Here is a 21,706-nt window from a genome sequence, read left to right on the forward strand (position 1 = left end):
CAGTTTCTTCATTCTTGTTTTTATAAAGAATTGTCTTTTTGAATCAATTTAGTTTATAATATAGCTGTGCAGTGGGAAAATGTGTCTACAATGTTTCACAATTGATCAATCAATGCCTTGTTTGTTTGAGTTGGTCTGCCATCTAATTAGGAAACTGCTTACTCAAGTTGTTTGAATAATTGTCCAATCAAGAAATAATTTGTTTGCGCTATTGACCTGACCTGAATGTTGCTGGAAAGTTCAGGATATAATTTGCATAATTTTTAAAAAATATGTTTCTCTTCATTCTTTTCAATGCAAATTGTAACAGTATATTTTAAAATACAAAATCAGCCACCCCGTATAAAAGGTTGCCAGAGGTAATTTTTGTGTAATTAAAAACGTGCATCCTGAGCAATGGCATTTATTGTATTAGGTTCATCTCCATAAGAGGTAATGTTTTGCAGTTGTATGTCATCTTGTATTGTTTACTTATATGTTTCCTTGAATCAAGGCTACAAAAATTATGACTGTTTTTGGATTCTCTTTTAAAAAGTGACAATGTGTTAAGGGATTCCATAACTAGAGGAACAGAAAGCAGATTCTGTGGACGTGAAAGTGTCACCCGGATGGTCTGTTGCCTCCCAGGTGCCAGACTTGGGGATGCCCTAGACCGGGCCCGTGGCAGTCTAAAGGGAAAGAGTGAACAGTCAGAAGCTATGGTACATGTTGATATAAATGACATGCAGTAAGTACTGTGCAAAAGTCTCACGCACATATATATAGCTAGGGTGCCTAAGGCTTTTGCACAGTACTGTATTTGTAAAGGTGGAGTGGAGAGCGAGTTTGTAAATCTGGCAGAAGCAAAGAAAGTTGGGAAAGGCAAGGGTGGAGCACCACAGGAGGTGTGTGGGACAGGTGGCCGAGAAGGATTACCCGGGTCGAGGGTGGTGTGGGTGCAGACACACCCAGCTCTGAGACACCAGGCAAGGTCTTTTGATTCCAAACAATTGGTTTATTGATCATTACAGAATGTCTCTCTGATACTTCCCACTCCCTCCCCACTCCCTTCTCCTCATTCCAACCATGACTCCCCTCTCCCTGCCCCCTTCCCATTCTCAGCCCAAAATAGAGACCCATATTGGAGGGACTTGGGAGCCCCAGTGCAGGATTCCCTAAAGGTTAACTTGCAGATGAGTCAGTAGTAAGCAAGGCAAGGGCAATGGTAACATTCATTTCGAGAGGACAAGAATACAAAAGCAATGATGTTTTGCTGAGGCCTTATCAGGCAATGGTCTGACTGCACTTAGAGTATTGTGAGTAGTTTTGAGTCTCTTACCTAATAAAAGGTGTTCTAGCATTAGAAAGGTTCCAGAGGAGGTTCATGAGCATGATCCAGGAATGAAAAAGTTAATATATGAGGAGCATTTGATTGCTCTTGGCCTGTACTTGCTGGAGTTTAGAAGAATAAGAGGGGTTCTCATTGCAACTTATAGAATATTTAAATATCTGGAGAAAGTGGATGTGGAGAGGATGTTTTCTATAGTGGGGGAGTCTAGGACCAGAGGGCACAGCCTCAAAATTGAGGGATGTTCTTTTAGAAAAGAGATGATGAAAAATTTCTTCAGGCAAAGGGTGGAGAATCTGTGGAATTCATTGCCACGGACAGCTGCGCAGGCCAAGTCATTGGATATATTTAAGGTGGAGGTTGATAATCAGGGTATCAAAGGTACAGAGAGAAGGCAGGAGAATGGTGTTGAGTGGGGTTTAAACAGTTGGAGGTTTTTCAATTAGAAAACAAAGAATGTGCTTAAGTCTTCAGGAGGGCCATGAGTGGCTCTTCATTTTATTTCAGTTGCTTTTACATGATTGATATGCCACTGCAGATTACAGATGCATGTAAAGCAGGATTTTACCAGCTTGCATGTTGTCTACTGTTTTACTTATTGGCAGAATCCCACCTCGCTAATCTGGGTGATGGAACTGGTCACTGCTTGCCTTATGAAACTATCTTTAAAACAAAGTTCTGTTGTGATGGAAGTATTAAAAATCTTACTAAATCATTTTTACAAACTCCCAGCTCCCAGTAGGACAGACTGCAGAAGAGGATTCTCTTTTGAATTCCCATTTAGTTTGTTCTTTGTGATTTGTTTCCTTGGTACTTACTGCCCATTATGCCACTGGTGTTTACACAGCAATGAAGATCCTCCATCTTTGGCACTGTTTAGGGCTTGTTTCATCATGTCAGTAGTTTTCTCTCGGTTTTCACTACTAGCAGTCATACAAGTCCTGGGTGGAGACTCAGGAATACCATCGCACGCAGATATAGAAGGATGCTTCATTGCTGTTTCTGGAACAATTTTGTTTTACCATTCAGGGTTGTCAGCCCTGAGCTGAACCCCTGAACCTGGAGGACGGGTGGACCATTCTTAGTCTATTCTGTACCCTTTGACCTGTTTAGTATGGGTGACCCTACCAAGAGCCGAAGTATAAAGCCCAGACTTCAGCCAAAATAGCTCTCCAGGTCATAGTGGCATGCAAACCTCTAAACCATGATAAGGTTGTGGCCCTCTTGAAGATTGTTTCCTTAGTGCCCTTGCTTTCCTAGCTAAGGTAGGTTGTATATGAAACATGATGGTCTTTAAAGGTAAACTGTCGAGGTAAAGCCATATCAATACCCATATGCACTATAGTGTAATATTTTGATTTAGAAATTAATGAACATACATAAAAAATTGGGAGCAGGAATACTCCAATTGTCTTCTGAAGTCTGCTCTGCCATCATGCCCAATTTGGTTGTATCCTCAGCTCTACATTCCTATCCACCCTTGGTAAGCTTTCACCTCTTTCCTTATCTAGAAACTACCAAATGTACCTCTGTTGTAAAAGTATTCAAAAACTCTGCTTTCGCTGCTTCGAGAATAAGAATCTCAAACCTTTTGACACTCCTGTAAGAAAAAGTTCACCTTAATTAGGTGACCCCTTATTTTTAAGCAGTGCCTCTCATTTTCTATCCTTCCAAAAGAGAAATCATTTTCTCAACATCCAGCCCTTTAGGATCTTATATATTTCAGTGAAGTACCATTTAACTCTTCAAAACGCAGGTAGATAATCTCAGAAAGGAGTTTATTTTAACGTTCTTTGCAGCAATGTCATAAATCTAATGTGCACATTCAATCTTTCAAAAAGTCATCATTCTGTTGAAACAAGCTCATTGTTTTTGTAATGTATCCTTGTTTTCTTTGTACCCATTTTCATTTTCTCTCATAATACTGTCCTTGAGCTATTTTTTTTAAACTGAAGATGAACATGAAAAACAGGAAATGCTTGAAACAATTGACAGTTTGCGCTTTAGGGTGCCTGAAATGTTAACTTTTTTCTTTTTTCAGAAATGCTGTTTGACTCACTGAGCATTTCCAGCATTTCGTCTTTTCTGTCTCGGATTCTCAGCATCTGCAGCTTTTGATATCTTTGTTAATACGTTCTGCTGTTCTTAGAAATTTATGTTTATGAACAGAACTTATGAGCAGAAAGTTATGTTAATAGCCCCAAAAGCTAATTTTACAATGTTCCCTTCTCCTGACTCTGCCAGGGCAAGGTGGCAAGGTGCTAAGCAGAGGCCCAAGTTTCTCCACTGGAAAGGAAATAAAAATTAGAACAAGAGTTTTTGCCTGGTCGCTCTGTAAGCCTCCTGGTAGTTGTTGGAAAAGTGCTGCTGGCAGCAGCCTCTTAGGCCATCCTAGTATCTGTGTAGCTGGAACTGCAGCTTGGTCCAAATGGGGAATAAGGGGAAAGAGGGGTGAGAACAACAGCTCAGAATGAATTTAGACAGTTCCATCAAGGCTAATGTCTGATTCAGCAATCTGTAACACTCTGGTATTTTACTATATGATTGTCCAAATTTTCCCTAGTAAAATCATTTTATTTTGAATCTATTTTAAAGCTAATCACAGTCTTGGTGTGGCTGTTTTCTCTTATTGTAGGTGTTCTGTTCTTGAAACAATCAGGAAATGGAGACTGTGTGCTTTTAGAAGTTCTCCAAACCTGATCATTAGAGAGTACGTTGCCAGGGTAAGCCATCGTTTCAGTCATCACCCTTCCCCTTGCGCCTCTCCATGCTGCACTGACAGAGGCCTGTGACATCAACTGCTTTGACTGATCTGGCTCAGAGATACTGAGCAGCACACACATACAGCTGGAGGAATTCAGTAGATCTGGCTACATCTGTGGAAGTGAATAAAGAGTTGTCGTTTCGGGCCAAGACCCTTCATCGGGTCTGGAAAGGAAGTGGGTAGAAGCCAGAATAAAAAGTTGAGGAAGGGGAAGGAGGACTAGCTAGAATGTGATAGGTGAAGCCCGGTGGGTGGGAAAGGTAAAGGGCTGAAGAAGAAGGGTGGAGGAGCAACACCTCATATTCCATTTAGATGGCCTTCAACTTGATGGCATTAACATCAATTTCTCCTTCCAGTAAACTTTTTTTGTCTTTCTTTCTTTTCCCTTCTCCCTTCCCTTTGCTTCTATTCCTCTTAACTCTTAATTCTTAATTCTGGCCTCTTAACTCTTCTCCTCACTTATCACCTTCCCCTGGTGTCTCTCCTTCTGTCCTTTCTCCCATGGTGCACTCTCCTCTCCTATCAGATTCTTTCTTCTCAGGCCCTTAAATGGCAATCTTCCTTACAAACATACAAGCCAATTTATGAAATTGATGGACAAAAATAAACACACACCTGAATTAAATCAATAACTGAGGGGAAAATTGACATGCTTGGGTATAAAAATAATCTGAAGCTTTGCACGTTCTACTTTCCTGTCAGAGGCCAGATGAAATCAAGTGTAATAAAAAAAAACATTTAAATCCTGAGATAACAAATATGTTTACAACATGTCTGTGGCACTCTTTGAAGAGCTGGTATTCTCACTGAAACAAAACCAATTTAGCTCTTCTTGCCAGAAGCTAAGCCATGTGTCTCTGCATCATTCCCAAGTGAAATTATATCTCTTAACCTGTAAAGTATAGTGTCTATTATTCCCCAATTATTCATTACTGCTATGTGTGATTTCTTTTAAAAAAATGTTTTCACTATTGAGGTTCAAAAGAATTTTACAAAGTTGATCGATCAGTAAAACAGATCCCAAAGAGAGCCGTGGAAGCCTTAGGTTGTGACTCCATCTTTCATCTGAGGTGAGCTTGTCAGCCCAGTGATTGAAAGCAAAGTTGTGTGGTTGTTAGAAACAATCTGCTTCTCATCTGAATCCAGGCATCATTTTGTTCATTCCAGAATGCTTTCCTTTTTCCTTCATTTTCTTTTAAACATAAGGAATAAAACCTCTGTAGGATCAGATAATCTACACAGATTATTTTCCCATTCTGGATTTGTTTAAAAATTAGAGGTCGCAGAAGCTCCATATCTGCATGGCAGATGGATTCCATTTGAAGCTGGTCCTGGAATGTCATCTCCAAGGCACTGAATCCCTGGATATAATTTCCACTTTTCAAGGTTAATTTACCCTGACCAGGCCTCTAGGCCTTCATTTGATTAATCACCTACAAAGTAAGTTCAGTGATGTTTAAAAGCCTGGAACAGTTATGGGCTTGTTGATGAGGTAGTATTTGTATTGTACTCTGACATCCACTTTGGTTTGCAGTGTTTTCATGGTTCAGAAGATGAGAGCAGTTATTTTACTTTAAGAAACACATACCTTTATTTATTTATTTAACAAATGGTTGTCCAGCAGGTGTTCCCAACCTGGGGTCCATGGATCCCTTGCTTAATGGTATTGGTCCATGGCATAAAAAACGTTGGGAACCCATGTTGCCCAGAATTGCTTTCATTGTATTCGGCTTGGCAATAATTCATTGTATTCGGCTTGGCTGTGCACCATAATTCATTGTATTCGGCTTGGCTGTGCACCATAATTCATTGTATTCGGCTTGGCTGTGCACCATAACTCATTGTATTCGGCTTGGCTGTGCACCATAATTCATTGTATTCGGCTTGTCTGTGCACCATAATTCATTGTATTCGGCTTGTCTGTGCACCATAATTCATTGTATTCGGCTTGGCTGTGCACCATAACACATTGTATTCGGCTTGGCTGTGCACCATAACTCATTGTATTCGGCTTGGCTGTGCACCATAATTCATTGTATTCGGCTTGGCAATAATTCATTGTATTCGGCTTGGCTGTGCACCATAACTCATTGTATTCGGCTTGGCTGTGCACCATAACTCATTGTATACGGCTTGGCTGTGCACCATAATTCATTGTATACGGCTTGGCTGTGCACCATAACTCATTGTATTCGGCTTGGCTGTGCACCATAATTCATTGTATTCGGCTTGGCTGTGCACCATAATTCATTGTATTCGGCTTGGCTGTGCACCATAATTCATTGTATTCGGCTTGGCTGTGCACCATAACTCATTGTATTCGGTTTGGCTGTGCACCATAATTCATTGTATTCGGCTTGGCTGTGCACCATAACTCATTGTATTCGGCTTGGCTGTGCACCATAATTCATTGTATTCGGCTTTGCTGTGCACCATAATTCATTGTATTCGGCTTGGCTGTGCACCATAACTCATTGTATTCGGCTTGGCTGTGCACCATAATTCATTGTATTCGGCTTGGCTGTGCACCATAACTCATTGTATACGGCTTGGCAATAATTCATTGTATTCGGCTTGGCTGTGCACCATAATTCATTGTATTCGGCTTGGCTGTGCACCATAACTCATTGTATTCGGCTTGGCTGTGCACCATAATTCATTGTATTCGGCTTGGCAATAATTCATTGTATTCGGCTTGGCTGTGCACCATAATTCATTGTATTCGGCTTGGCTGTGCACCATAACTCATTGTATTCGGCTTGGCTGTGCACCATAATTCATTGTATTCGGCTTGGCTGTGCACCATAACTCATTGTATTCGGCTTGGCTGTGCACCATAATTCATTGTATTCGGCTTGGCTGTGCACCATAATTCATTGTATTCGGCTTGGCTGTGCACCATAATTCATTGTATTCGGCTTGGCTGTGCACCATAATTCATTGTATTCGGCTTGGCTGTGCACCATAACTCATTGTATACGGCTTGGCTGTGCACCATAACTCATTGTATTCGGCTTGGCTGTGCACCATAATTCATTGTATTCGGCTTGGCTGTGCACCATAATTCATTGTATTCGGCTTGGCTGTGCACCATAATTCATTGTATTCGGCTTGGCTGTGCACCATAACTCATTGTATTCGGCTTGGCTGTGCACCATAATTCATTGTATTCGGCTTGGCAATAATTCATTGTATTCGGCTTGGCTGTGCACCATAATTCATTGTATTCGGCTTGGCTGTGCACCATAATTCATTGTATTCGGCTTGGCTGTGCACCATAATTCATTGTATTCGGCTTGGCTGTGCACCATAACTCATTGTATTCGGCTTGGCTGTGCACCATAACTCATTGTATTCGGCTTGGCTGTGCACCATAACTCATTGTATTCGGCTTGGCTGTGCACCATAACTCATTGTATACGGCTTGGCTGTGCACCATAATTCATTGTATTCGGCTTGGCTGTGCACCATAATTCATTGTATTCGGCTTGGCTGTGCACCATAACTCATTGTATTCGGCTTGGCTGTGCACCATAATTCATTGTATTCGACTTGGCTGTGCACCATAACTCATTGTATTCGGCTTGGCTGTGCACCATAATTCATTGTATTCGGCTTGGCTGTGCACCATAATTCATTGTATACGGCTTGGCTGTGCACCATAATTCATTGTATTCGGCTTGGCTGTGCTCCATAACTCATTGTATTCGGCTTGGCTGTGCACCATAACTCATTGTATTCGGCTTGGCTGTGCACCATAACTCATTGTATACGGCTTGGCTGTGCACCATAATTCATTGTATTCGGCTTGGCTGTGCACCATAATTCATTGTATTCGGCTTGGCTGTGCACCATAATTCATTGTATTCGGCTTGGCTGTGCACCATAACTCATTGTATTCGGCTTGGCTGTGCACCATAATTCATTGTATTCGGCTTGGCTGTGCACCATAATTCATTGTATTCGGCTTGGCTGTGCACCATAACTCATTGTATTCGGCTTGGCTGTGCACCATAATTCATTGTATTCGGCTTGGCTGTGCACCATAACTCATTGTATTCGGCTTGGCTGTGCACCATAACTCATTGTATTCGGCTTGGCTGTGCACCATAACTCATTGTATTCGGCTTGGCTGTGCACCATAACTCATTGTATTCGGCTTGGCAATAATTCATTGTATTCGGCTTGGCTGTGCACCATAACTCATTGTATTCGGCTTGGCTGTGCACCATAATTCATTGTATTCGGCTTGGCTGTGCACCATAACTCATTGTATTCGGCTTGGCTGTGCACCATAATTCATTGTATTCGGCTTGGCTGTGCACCATAACTCATTGTATTCGGCTTGGCTGTGCACCATAACTCATTGTATTCGGCTTGGCTGTGCACCATAACTCATTGTATTCGGCTTGGCTGTGCACCATAACTCATTGTATTCGGCTTGGCTGTGCACCATAATTCATTGTATTCGGCTTGGCTGTGCACCATAATTCATTGTATACGGCTTGGCTGTGCACCATAATTCATTGTATTCGGCTTGGCTGTGCACCATAATTCATTGTATTCGGCTTGGCTGTGCACCATAACTCATTGTATTCGGCTTGGCTGTGCACCATAACTCATTGTATTCGGCTTGGCTGTGCACCATAACTCATTGTATACGGCTTGGCTGTGCACCATAATTCATTGTATACGGCTTGGCTGTGCACCATAATTCATTGTATTCGGCTTGGCTGTGCACCATAATTCATTGTATTCGGCTTGGCTGTGCACCATAACTCATTGTATTCGGCTTGGCTGTGCACCATAATTCATTGTATTCGGCTTGGCTGTGCACCATAACTCATTGTATTCGGCTTGGCTGTGCACCATAACTCATTGTATTCGGCTTGGCTGTGCACCATAACTCATTGTATTCGGCTTGGCAATAATTCATTGTATTCGGCTTGGCTGTGCACCATAACTCATTGTATTCGGCTTGGCTGTGCACCATAACTCATTGTATTCGGCTTGGCTGTGCACCATAACTCATTGTATTCGGCTTGGCTGTGCACCATAATTCATTGTATTCGGCTTGGCTGTGCACCATAATTCATTGTATTCGGCTTGGCAATAATTCATTGTATTCGGCTTGGCTGTGCACCATAATTCATTGTATTCGGCTTGGCTGTGCACCATAATTCATTGTATTCGGCTTGGCTGTGCACCATAACTCATTGTATTCGGCTTGGCTGTGCACCATAACTCATTGTATTCGGCTTGGCTGTGCACCATAATTCATTGTATTCGGCTTGGCTGTGCACCATAATTCATTGTATTCGGCTTGGCTGTGCACCATAATTCATTGTATTCGGCTTGGCTGTGCACCATAATTCATTGTATTCGGCTTGGCTGTGCACCATAATTCATTGTATTCGGCTTGGCTGTGCACCATAATTCATTGTATTCGGCTTGTCTGTGCACCATAATTCATTGTATTCGGCTTGGCTGTGCACCATAATTCATTGTATTCGGCTTGGCTGTGCACCATAACTCATTTTATTCGGCTTGGCTGTGCACCATAATTCATTGTATTCGGCTTGGCTGTGCACCATAACTCATTGTATTCGGCTTGGCTGTGCACCATAATTCATTGTATACGGCTTGGCTGTGCACCATAACTCATTGTATTCGGCTTGTCTGTGCACCATAACTCATTGTATTCGGCTTGTCTGTGCACCATAACTCATTGTATACGGCTTGGCTGTGCACCATAACTCATTGTATACGGCTTGGCTGTGCACCATAATTCATTGTATTCGGCTTGGCTGTGCACCATAACTCATTGTATACGGCTTGGCTGTGCACCATAACTCATTGTATACGGCTTGGCTGTGCACCATAACTCATTGTATTCGGCTTGGCTGTGCACCATAATTCATTGTATTCGGCTTGGCTGTGCACCATAACTCATTGTATACGGCTTGGCTGTGCACCATAATTCATTGTATTCGGCTTGGCTGTGCACCATAACTCATTGTATTCGGCTTGGCTGTGCACCATAACTCATTGTATTCGGCTTGGCTGTGCACCATAATTCATTGTATTCGGCTTGGCTGTGCACCATAACTCATTGTATTCGGCTTGGCTGTGCACCATAATTCATTGTATACGGCTTGGCTGTGCACCATAACTCATTGTATTCGGCTTGGCTGTGCACCATAATTCATTGTATTCGGCTTGGCTGTGCACCATAATTCATTGTATTCGGCTTGGCTGTGCACCATAATTCATTGTATTCGGCTTGTCTGTGCACCATAATTCATTGTATTCGGCTTGGCTGTGCACCATAACTCATTGTATTCGGCTTGGCTGTGCACCATAATTCTCGTACTTTTCGTGCCTGGTCAACAGAGAAAAAATTACCTTTAGTCAAGTCAGATTTATTACCGTGTTCAAGGTACAGTGAGATTAAGATGCAATGAAAAAATTACATAACAATTTCACAGACATGTAAGTACAGATAATGCACAAAACATAAATTATACAGAAATTACTCAAGATAGTGAAGAGCGAAAGAAAGACCATGCAAAATAAGACATGAGTGCAACAAAAAAAGACATTCAGAGACAAGTTCATAATAGTGAAAGACATGGTCCATGGCATTCCATTGCCGAGCTGGGGTTAGAGTTGGGCAGGTAGGATATACAGGATAATGGTGGCAAACAAGTAGCAGTTGCTGAACCTGCTGGTGTGGGACTGCAGGCTTCTGTACCTTGTTTCTAAGGACTGAAGGAGGAAATGGTGTGGTGTGAGCTAGGAGTGGTATGAAGGAAGAGAATGCCTCTATTAAGTAGGAATAGGTATGAAAGGAAGGATAACCTTGATGAATCTATGCAAGATTCAAGTATTCAAGATTGTTTAATGTAATTTTCGGTGTCAAGAAGGAAGAAATAATTGTTACTCCAGATCTGATCCAGTACAAAAAAACCCCACAATTAAGATAAAGAATGCAATTATTAAAAACACAGTAAATATAAATACGTAAGATAACTTGCTGTATATACCTACACAGGAGCATCTGTACATAAGGTGGCTGGTTGGAAATGATAAAGTAGTGCTGGTTGGGGTTGTGGATGGGAGGGTTAGTGGATGGAGGTATTGATCGGCTTTACTGCTTGGGGAAAGTAAACGTTTTTGAGTCTGGTGGTCCTGATGTAAACGTTACATAGCCTCCCCCTGACGGGAGTCAGACAAGCAGTCCATGAGCAGGGTGGGCATTACTTCATGGTGTTACTGGACCTTTCCTGACACCTTTCTGCATAGGTATCCTTGATGACGGGTAGGCTGCTGCCAGTGATGCATTGGGCAATTTTGACTACTTGTTGTAGAGTTGTCTGTCTGCTGCAGTACAGTTTCCATGCCATGCAGTGATGCAGCAAGTTAGGATGCTCTCTACTGCACATCTGTAGAATGACGTGAGCATAGATGTGCATAGTCCAGCTCTCTTCAGCCTCTTCAGAAAGTAGAAGCATTGGTGAGCTTTCCTGATTGTGTAGAATGTGCTCAGGGAGCACGCGAGGTTGTGCTAGATGTATACTCCCAGGATTTTGAAACTGCTTGCTGCTTCCGCTGCTGTGCCGCCGATGTAAAGACTGGTGCGAGTTCTTCTGAAGTCAATAACCATCTCCGTGATCTTCCTGACATTGAGGAAGAGGTTACTTGTTTGGTACCAGGCCCCAAGCTCTTCCACCTCCTCTCTGTAGGCCGTCTCAACATTATTGGTGATGACCCCCACCACTGTTGTGTCATGGGTGAACTTGACAATGTGATTACTCGGGTGTTTGGTCTGCAGTCATGTGTGAGCAGAGTATACAGCAATGGGCTGAGCACACATCCTTGGGGGGCAGCCATGTTGAGGATGATGGGGAGGGAGGAGCAGTTGTGCACCCTAACTGTCTGAGGTCTGTTGGTTTGGAAATCCAACACCTGGTAGCACTGTGGTCTATTTAGACCAAGAAGAAGGAGTTTGTTCACCAAGGTCTTTGCTAAAGATAAAAATAAGTGTCCTTGTTCTCCAGCTGTGTCAGGGGCAGGTGCATGACAGATGCTATGACATCTGTTGTGGGGCAGTTCTGTCAGTGAGCATATTGGTGAGTGCCCACTGTGGCAGGAATGTTGAAGAATGGAGATGCAAGACTGGGTCGGTGAACCACATTGACTTTCTGCAGGCTGCTTATCAATTAACTTTGAACTTTTGATATCTGCCAGTACCAGCCATTCAAAGTGCTTCATGATGATTGGTGTCTGTACCAACAGGCAGTAGTCGCTTAGTTCTGAAGGTGTGGAGTTCTTTGGTACAGGAATGATGGTGGCTGATCTGAAGCATGTGAGGGGAGCAGCCTGGATGAGTGAAGTATTGAAGATGTCTGTGAAGCCATCAGTGTGCCCACTCTCTGAGTACTTGGTCTGGGATATTGACTGCCCCTGCCACCTTACAAGGGTTAACTCTCTGCAGAGTCCTTCTCATGTCTGCTTGTCTGCTGATACAGACAGTGGCTGCTCGCCAAGGAGAGGGGTAGCTTTTGTGGCCGGCATTGTGTTGCATACCTCGAAGCATGCATAAAAGTTGTGTAGAATGTCAAGGATGGAGGTATTACTGTTACGGATAACTCTTGTACAGTCAGTAATACCTTTGATGCCCAGTCATACACACCGCAGTTTGTTATCAGACAGGTGTTCCTGAATTTTTGGTTTGTATGCAGTTTTTGTCCTCTTGATGCCTAACATGAGGTTTCTGCTGACTGCTCTGAGAGCTATTCTGTTACCAGACTTGAAGACAGCATCCCAGGGTTTTAGTAGGAAGCACACCTCTGCACTCAACCAGGGCTTCTGGTTGGGCCGGGAGATGTCCATTCTTGAGTTACTAATGTTGTACTTCGAAGCACGATTTTGCTGCATCAAGAACAATCAACCCATATTATATCTAGAATCTAGGAAGATGAGGACAAGTGGTTACATTAACAAGAGATGGGCACAGGACAGAGTAGGTGTGTCAGAGAACAAGGGATATTTCTAAGAGTGTGAAAGCACTTCTGCAACTGAGGTAGCAAGGAACAGTTGTGTGGGTTAACAAACTATGATAATGGAAAAAATTACTGCTGACTCCACCCACCCTAGCAGTCACCTATTCATCAGATTGCCATGGGGAGATGCTACAAGTCCATCACTACCTGGACTACATGTCATCTGCGAAACTTCTTTCTTGTAGCTATCCAGCTTCTCAACAGAACTCATTCAGGTGTAGTACCCAGCTGTCCCTGCACAACAAACATTAAGTGGTCTTTCCTGCTCTCCTTGGTTCCGTTGATAATTATTGAGCCTGTTCATATGTTCACATTTATTTAAGTTTGACTATGGATGTTTGCGCATTTGACGGTTCTGTTCATTGTTGATAGCTCATGGCTGTGTGCACTATTGTCTTGTAAATTGTTGGTTGCTGTTGCGGTGTCTGTATTAGCATTGCCCTGTGGTTTATGCTTGGCATTGAACCACAGTCAATTCTGGTATGTTTCACATACTGACGATAAAGTGATTCCCATTCTGATTTTATAATCTGTGAATTGGGGGAAATGTTTCAATATTATTCAGAGTTTGAATGACACAGAGAAACAATTAGAGCTTCTCTGAAATGTCAGAATCAATGGATGGACAAGAACTGAAAGGTAATATTTCAGCTGTGCACAAGAACCTTTAAATTTGCCTTCTGTGCTCTTGTCATAACCCAAGGGAACTCAGACGAAAGAGGAGAAAAATACAGCCTCCCTGAGGGAGGCATGTGCACTATGTAAGTGAGTAATCATCCTTTCACAAGCAGTGTGAGGCCTCTGGGCTTACAAGTCTGTGGTCAGTGAGTTTTCATCTAACATGGTTTGAGAATTATGATTTTGGGTTCAAGAGCATTTAGAAAAAACAATTATTGCTATACATCGTCATGTAGCCTGCAGCCCCTGTGCATGCTTCATTGTGGCTTCACCACAAAGATTGAGCTAAGGAGACATTTTGCATGCTGTAAGTTGCAGATCTGAAACCAATTGCAGACAATCCAATATTTTGGTGTGCAGATGAGATGATGGTGGTGGACTGTTAAATGTTAAGAAACTATTGCAATCAACCCTTTGGAAATGAAGATGTGTTTTGAAAATACTGTGGTGTTACACTGCACTTGGGTCTCGGCCATACAACACTGTGCAACAATTTTGCATCGAGGGCATGGTACATATTACGTGGCCTATTTCCACATCCAGCGAAGTTGATGGTCTGCTTCCACTTTTTTGTAGGAGATTTGAGGTGTTTTGTTTCCTTTTTTGCACAAACAAGTCAGTTGTTGCCTTTTCTGAAAGAGTCTTTGATTCCCATGTTTAGAGATGTTGGTTCATCATGTAGAGCAGGAGGTTCCCAACCGGGGCTCCACAGACTCCTTGTTTAATGGTATTGATTCGTGACATAAAAAAGGCTGGGAACCCATGATGTAGAGGGTGAAAGTTGGAAAGAAAAAAAAATACTCCAAAGTTCTCAGTAGTTCCAGGGATCCTCTATGGGACTTATTGGCACCTTAGAACTCTTCTTACAGCAGTGGAAGTATGTCGCCCTTGAACCCGAGGAACTGTCTAAGAGGAAGAAATAATCTCAACATTGATGGAGTAGGATTGATTGGCATCCAGTGATTGACTCACCTGTGATCTTGTTCCTTGCCAGCTACATTGGTTACAATCCCAATGTGCAGTGCTTGTGACCCAGGTTATTGTCAAGATCGTGCCAGCCGTAATAATGAATGGAGGATAATTGCTTTTGTTAAAATGTATCAGCATTTCTCTTGAGATGATAGCATTGTACGACTTTTCCTACCTATTCAGTGTGTACAACTTTCACTTATTTTGTTGCTCGCAAAACGCTTGTCAAAGGCTAAACACTTACAAGTAAATAGTCCGGAAGAGCCTTTTGGACGTTTTAACTCCAGCAAGCACATTATTAGATCTATGCCTTGTATCTTGTGGCATAGAGATACAGAGCTTGCAAGGGAAGGGAGGAGGACAGTCCTGTTTATTTGTTTGGCCGCACCATTGCCCCATCTCAAATTGACAAAATCAGTCTCAGTTCAAAGTGTGTGAGAGTAATTGCAGTGTGTGTCTGCTGTAAAGCAAATTACCAGGCGATCCTTTGTTACAAACTTGTCTGATAATTGAAAGGTTCGGTGCTGCATTAAAGCATTAAAAATTTTCAACACAAAACCCAGCTCTGGTTGATGGAAGTTGTTCTGTAACTAATTACAGAGGAATAGCTGATATTATCTTGCTGCATTTTCATTTCCTTTATCCTGCTTTTATTTAAATCTGGGAGATGCTACCTGCTAGAAGGGTTGCTGTGTTTTGTGCTCCTCTGAGAATCATTGTCAAACGCAGCAGAAGAAAGCAGCAATTGGATTTGGATTAAAAGGAAAGACAACAACTGGGCTGCAAGATGAAGGCAGTGGAGTATGGAACTGAGGGGGGTGTATCTGGGGTGCCAGGTAGCACCGTTGAGCCCTCTGGAGATGTCATGGGCTTATTAACGAAATGTCAAAGAAGGCGAGTGCCCACCTGATGGCCCCGGTGACGTACCTACCCTCCCATCTTTTTACTCTACAGATAGCCTGTTAAATGGACTCCACTTATTGATTATTGAAATGGACTCTCATTGAAATCCTGATCAGGAGGAAAGACCTTCTGACTCAACTTGGATGTTTTGCAGAAGAAAAGATCACCTTCCAAATATCCCGTGAATTCCTCACTGTAACTGTAATGAACCCTTTGACAATACACTTTCCTGACTGTAATACTTTAGAAACACAAAAGCAAAATGCTATGAATGCTGGAGGTATGAAACAAAGTCAGGAGATGCTGGACATTCTCATGCCAGGTATACGGGAAGAGTCAATGTGCTTTGTTTACAAAAGAAAAACATCTACCAATGCATCATCTTTTTTTTCTGAAGTATGGGAAGTACAAAAGGACATGAAACAAGGATATTCTGTGATGGGGTGAAAATCAGGAGGGATTAGATGAACTGTGTAAAAGTCTTGGTCACATATATCTAGCTAGGGTGCCTAAGGCTTTTGCACTGTACTGTATTTCTCAAAGTAGAGTGACAGGGAGTTTGTAAATCTGGATGTTGGGAATGGCGAGGGTGGAATGCCACAGGAGGGGTTTGGACAGGTGGTAGAGAAGGAGTGCCGGGGTGGGGGTGGTGGAGGTGCAGGGACACACAGCCCTGAGACACCAGGCAAGGTCATTTGATTCCAAGCAATTGGTTTATTGATCATTACAAAATGTCTCTCTGGTGTTTCTTGCTCCCTCCCTTCGCCATTCCCCTTTTCTCAACCATGATTCCCCCTTCCCTGTCTCCTTCCTCCTCTCACTTCACAATAGAGACCAGGTTTATCATTACTCTCATGTCATGAATTTTGTTTTATTTTGCAGCAGTACAGTGCAATACATAAAATTAATACAGTGCTACGCAAAATTCTTAAGCACCCCAGCTATATATATGTGCCTAAGAGTTTTGCATAGTATTTATTTAGTTATTGAGATATAGCATAGGATTAACTCTTCCAGCCCTTCAAGCTACACTGCCCAGCAATCCCCCAATTTAATCCTCACCTAATCATGAGAAAATTTACAATGACCAATTAACCAGCTGAATAGTACTGTAAAAGCAAAGTGAAGGGGGATGATAATTGGGCAAATGAAACACAGGAGTCCTGATGAAGGGTTTCGGCCTGAAACGTCGACTGTACCTCTTCCTAGAGATGCTGCCTGGCCTGCTGCGCTCACCAGCAACTTTGATGTGTGTTGCTTGAGTCTAAATGAGGTGTTAATAGAAATTTCAGAATCAATATTTGACATTGGTAAATCCAATGGTGTGCCTTGTATTATATAATTCACCGTAATGTCATCTATACACCGCTCAGGAACTGGTCTAGAGTGCCTCCCTGTCTGTTATCAGTCCGCTCTGTTATCAGTTGCCTTTTATTTTACAATTGTATTTCATCCCTGCAACTCCTAACCTAAATCCTTCACCTTACTGGCTCCTTCCTGTCCTCTGATGTTCTGTTCAGCTTTTTGCTTTTTTACCTTCTACTCATCAGGCCTTAAAGTAAAGAGATGCATTTTTAACATGCCTTGTGTAATAGTCCAAATTAAGTACCTGTGCTTCAGCAGGGAGTCACTGCAACAATGCAGGCAAGCAGGGAATGGTCTCATGTATTGTAGATATTTAATGAGTGACCATCTTGCTCATTTAGTATGAATACATGCAGAACTAATATGCCAATAATGAAATGATTTTGCAGGAACTAGTTACTGACATGATAGGAAGGAAGTTGACCTGTAATTGCAAATGATTAAAGCCAGGCTGCATCCAAAGTGATTCACTTTGGTATGCATTACAGAAAAGAGGAGATTTTGTTAAATGGTGAAGTACTGGGTAGTCTTGTTATTCAAAGGGATGTTGATGTGACGATACATATCACTGAAAGCCAGCAAGGAGGTGCAGCAAGTAACTAAGAGGGCAAAGGTTAGCCTTTCTTATTAGAGGATCTGAATTCTGGAGTAAGGAAGAAGAATGCCGAAATTACAGGGCCTAAGAAAGGATCTTCATGTATGGCACGACCTCTCTGCATGGCATGCAAACAAAAGCTTTTCACTGTATCTCGGTCCAATTCCATTTCCAAATAGTTTTTGCTTTAGCCTGATCAAATTAAGCTCTGATTTTGATCTAATTTGGAACGATTTTCTTCTTTTCTCTGCATCACTCTAGTGAAAGTTTTATTTGGCTTAATCCCAGGAATAATTGAGAATTATTTACCATGCTGGTGGTGATTTTTAAAGGCTGGCATCAGCAATGAATTGATTTTATCTTTTCTCATTCTATTCCCATTGCTGCCGAAGGGGGTGATTTTTTTTTTAGTGGGGGAGCAATTCTGCAAGCAAAGTCTCTCTGGCAATAGTTCGTCCAGGTACTTGTCTACTTACATGGACTGTGGGTGTTGGCAGTAAATGACATCAGATTGCCCCTCACAATCATGTCTCATCCTGCCTTGGCCATTGTACACATAAACCACGAGGATTCCTGGTGAGTATTCACAGAAAAATAGAATCTTGCAGCACAGGAGGAAACTATTAACCCATCGTGCCTCTTCAAGGTTTCTGAAAGAGCTATTCAATTAGATAGACCCCCGTGAACTTTCCCCTGAGCCCTGCAAATGTTTCCTTTTCAAGTATTTATCCAATTCTCTTTTGAAGGGTATTACCGAATCTTTCAAGCGGGACATTTCAGATTGTTAAAACTAAATGCATTTGGCCAGATTTTCCCAGCATCCCACTTTCCTTTTGCTGAACATTACAAGGGCGATAGTTAAAACTGATAGTAAGAATTTTTTTTCCCTTAACAGAGGTGTTTAAAATTAAGAAGCATAGATTTAAGATATGAGGCCAAAAGGTTAGAAGGTATTTGAATATTTATTTTTTACCCAGAGTGTAGTTGGAATCTGGAATAAGTACCATGAATGGATGATGGAGACATCATTTAATACGTGTCTGAACAAGCATTACAATTGCCAAGGCATTGAAGGCTATGGATCAGGAGTTGGTACTTGGATTAGCATTGATGAATGTGTGCTTCGTGGTCAGCACTGACTTGATGGGCTGAAGGGGCCCTTATTTTTGTGATATCCAATTCTGCTTAACCCAAAGGCATTAAAATTAATTATCTCTAGCTGTTTCCTAACTGCTAGACCTTCCTCGAGACCACTGATAGTTCTCCATTGTTAAAGTTCACTTCATAGCAACCCCAGAAACAAAATTAACTCCAAAAGGAGTGAAAAATATTTAAAATTATTTATTGCATTCAAAAATATATTAAAGTATTGTGCATTTTTCTCACTACCAGTTTGTGTCATTTAAGCTCATGTAATGAAATAAACTCGCACTTCAACTTCCTCCTGTCCAAGCAGGACATCTCCCCACCAGTAGGTGCGACTCAAAATTCCTTTCCAGGCAAGGACCAAGTACCATACTAGAACAGTTAATGGAGACAGGCAGATTCTGCTGGGGGCTGATTCCAATCTCGAGTCTGTTTCCTGATCTGGTGATGACCTCCTTACACAGAATCTTCCTTGAATCACTCCAGAGAAAACAATTTCTGAGCAAAAGGAATTCTTCTCAAAGTGGAGGTTTGGGGTGGGGATCAGTGACATCTGAACTCTGTTACTAGCTGGAGTTTTTATACCCCTTTTCTTTGTATTTACACTCACTGTCAGATAGCAGACTGAACATCTCATCAGGTGATCTGGTTTTTATTTCATTTTGAAACTCTGCAGATCTGAAATTGGAATTCTATTTCTAATTGCTTTTGTATGTTTTCCCACCCCATATTTATGTCAATGTTTGCCATCTATGTTAGAAATCATGAAACTCTTGCTTTGCAATGCAACACAATTAGAACTCAGAATATCGTGCTTGTTCATTGACCGGTTGGTAAATATTACATAACACAATAGGTTTTTTTAAATTACTGATTGACAAGGTATTTTGTGAGGGTTCTTTGTATATTAGGGGTTACATGTCCAATCCCTGGTGCGTACTATTCTAGGTGCTATCAGACCCAGCCCTGTTTGGGGACCTTTATCTTAATTCGATGAGTGAGCAGGTGGTTGGGTGCAGGGATGGTGATCAAAATCGTCCAGCATCCTGATTCCCAATTTCTATGTCATCATTCCTGCTGAAGGTATGTGTGGTGAGTGTGGATAAGATTTAATTTGATGGTTTTCTAATTGTCAGCTCCGCCTCTCACACTGGTAACTGAGACTGTATCAGACTACTTGCAATTTTTCACACAGAGATGAGCTGCTAATAAAACCATATATCCATCCCATTTACGTATGTGGTGGAGACAAGCATGTGTCATGTGTCACACATGCATGGAAGGCTCCAGTTCAGGTGGTGAAAAGTAGCATTAATATATCTGGGTATTTCATGTTCACATGTTTCTGTGTTGTATGTCCGTAACACTTCCATAACATTGCTAGCTCTGCTCCTGCTTCTAATACCCTCATTCATAACTTTGTTATCTTTAGACTTGACTATTCCAATGCACACTTGCCTGTTTTTTTTCAATTTTCCGCCCTCCATACACTTTGTCACACACAAAAATTCTGCAGCCTACATCTTGCACCAAGTGTCCGTAATCTTGCACCTAAACTGACCTATGTTGACATTTGGTTTCATAAAGCCACAATTAAAGTCACTATTGTTTGCAGGTCGCACCTCTCCATACTTCTAGCCCACTGAGATCTCTACACTCACCTGGTGTGGACCTTCATCTCATTCATTCCACCGCTGATAGTTGTTACTTTACCTGCCTTTTCCTCAGCACTTAAATTCTACTTTTATATTTTTTCATCTTTCTACTCTTTCTTGATTAACAACATTGCTCAGAATCTTTCTTTTTTAACTAAGTACTCATTTACATGCCCAGGAATCTCACTGATTGTCCTGGAGATATCTTGGTGTAAACCCACCCGTAACATGGACTTGAACATAGTAATGCTTAAAAGTGAGCATTACTATTGCTGATATTCATTACTTGACTGACTTCGGAAAGCAGAAAGGTTTGGCTGAGATATCAAAGGGCTTCTCTTAGAATCAATTCCCTGATTAGCAAGAGTCAGCACTTCAGTTCAGAGGGAAGGATTTTTTTTGAAAGCACAAATTAAGTTAATTAAAATTAGATTGATTAGCATTCATTTCCATTATGAACCTGGGCAAAGCACTGGAAAAAATCTCTGACTAATCACTTGGATGTGCTTTTCTGAACTGTATTGTGGAGTATTGGTTTGATTACCGATTACAGGTTTTTACTTCTTGTAGTTTTGAAGGGGAACTCTATAGTCCCATGTCACCCTTCAGATGAAATATTAAATTGAGACCCCACCAACCTCCAATACTATCACACATTATTCTCTCCACTTCCTCAATCAAAACTACCAAAATTTGTTACTGATTTCACCTGTCTTTGTGGGACTCCTCCACACACACATTCACATCCATGGTGTCGTAATTATAGCGCACACAAATAAGTGTGTTAATTGGGTGGCAGAGTGGACCTGCAAGTAAAACACTCCCACTGTAAAGTTTAGTTAGCTGAGAGTCAGGGGAAAAGACTGGTCTTTACTGCGCTCTGGATGGTGTGGAGGGAGGTGGGAAGAATAATTGGGTATATGGTCTGATCAGGAGGAGGTGGGAATGTAGGATGGAGGTGGTTGCTGGGGAAGAGATGGAGATTGTGGCCTTTGGTGGTTTGCAGCGTTGCATGGCTCATAGGGTTGGATGACTGTGGCTTTTGCTTCTGGTTGATGAATCAGCCACAACATCAGGAGGATGAGCTTGGGAAGAGTACCGTGCAGTGATCTGGGGATGGGTTGAGGGTGCCTAGTTGATAGGGGCTCCCAGTCTGACATTGTGTTGTCAGTTGTTACATGTCTTTATGATAGAATTTGGGTCCTATGTAATAATTCTTTCTTTCTTCCCTTCTTCTGC

At 41.9% G+C, this 21,706-nt stretch overlaps 1 protein-coding gene across 1 annotated transcript in view; it reads left to right on the plus strand.

The window, feature by feature from the left end:
- LOC134349406 (slit homolog 3 protein-like) overlaps positions 1 to 21,706 on the plus strand; it is a 674,478-nt gene that overhangs the window by 102,908 nt on the left and 549,864 nt on the right. The gene's annotated exons all lie outside the window — the stretch shown is intronic.

The sequence above is a fragment of the Mobula hypostoma genome, chromosome 7 (genome assembly GCF_963921235.1).
Source record: "Mobula hypostoma chromosome 7, sMobHyp1.1, whole genome shotgun sequence".
NCBI classification, from domain to species: Eukaryota; Metazoa; Chordata; class Chondrichthyes; order Myliobatiformes; family Myliobatidae; genus Mobula; species Mobula hypostoma.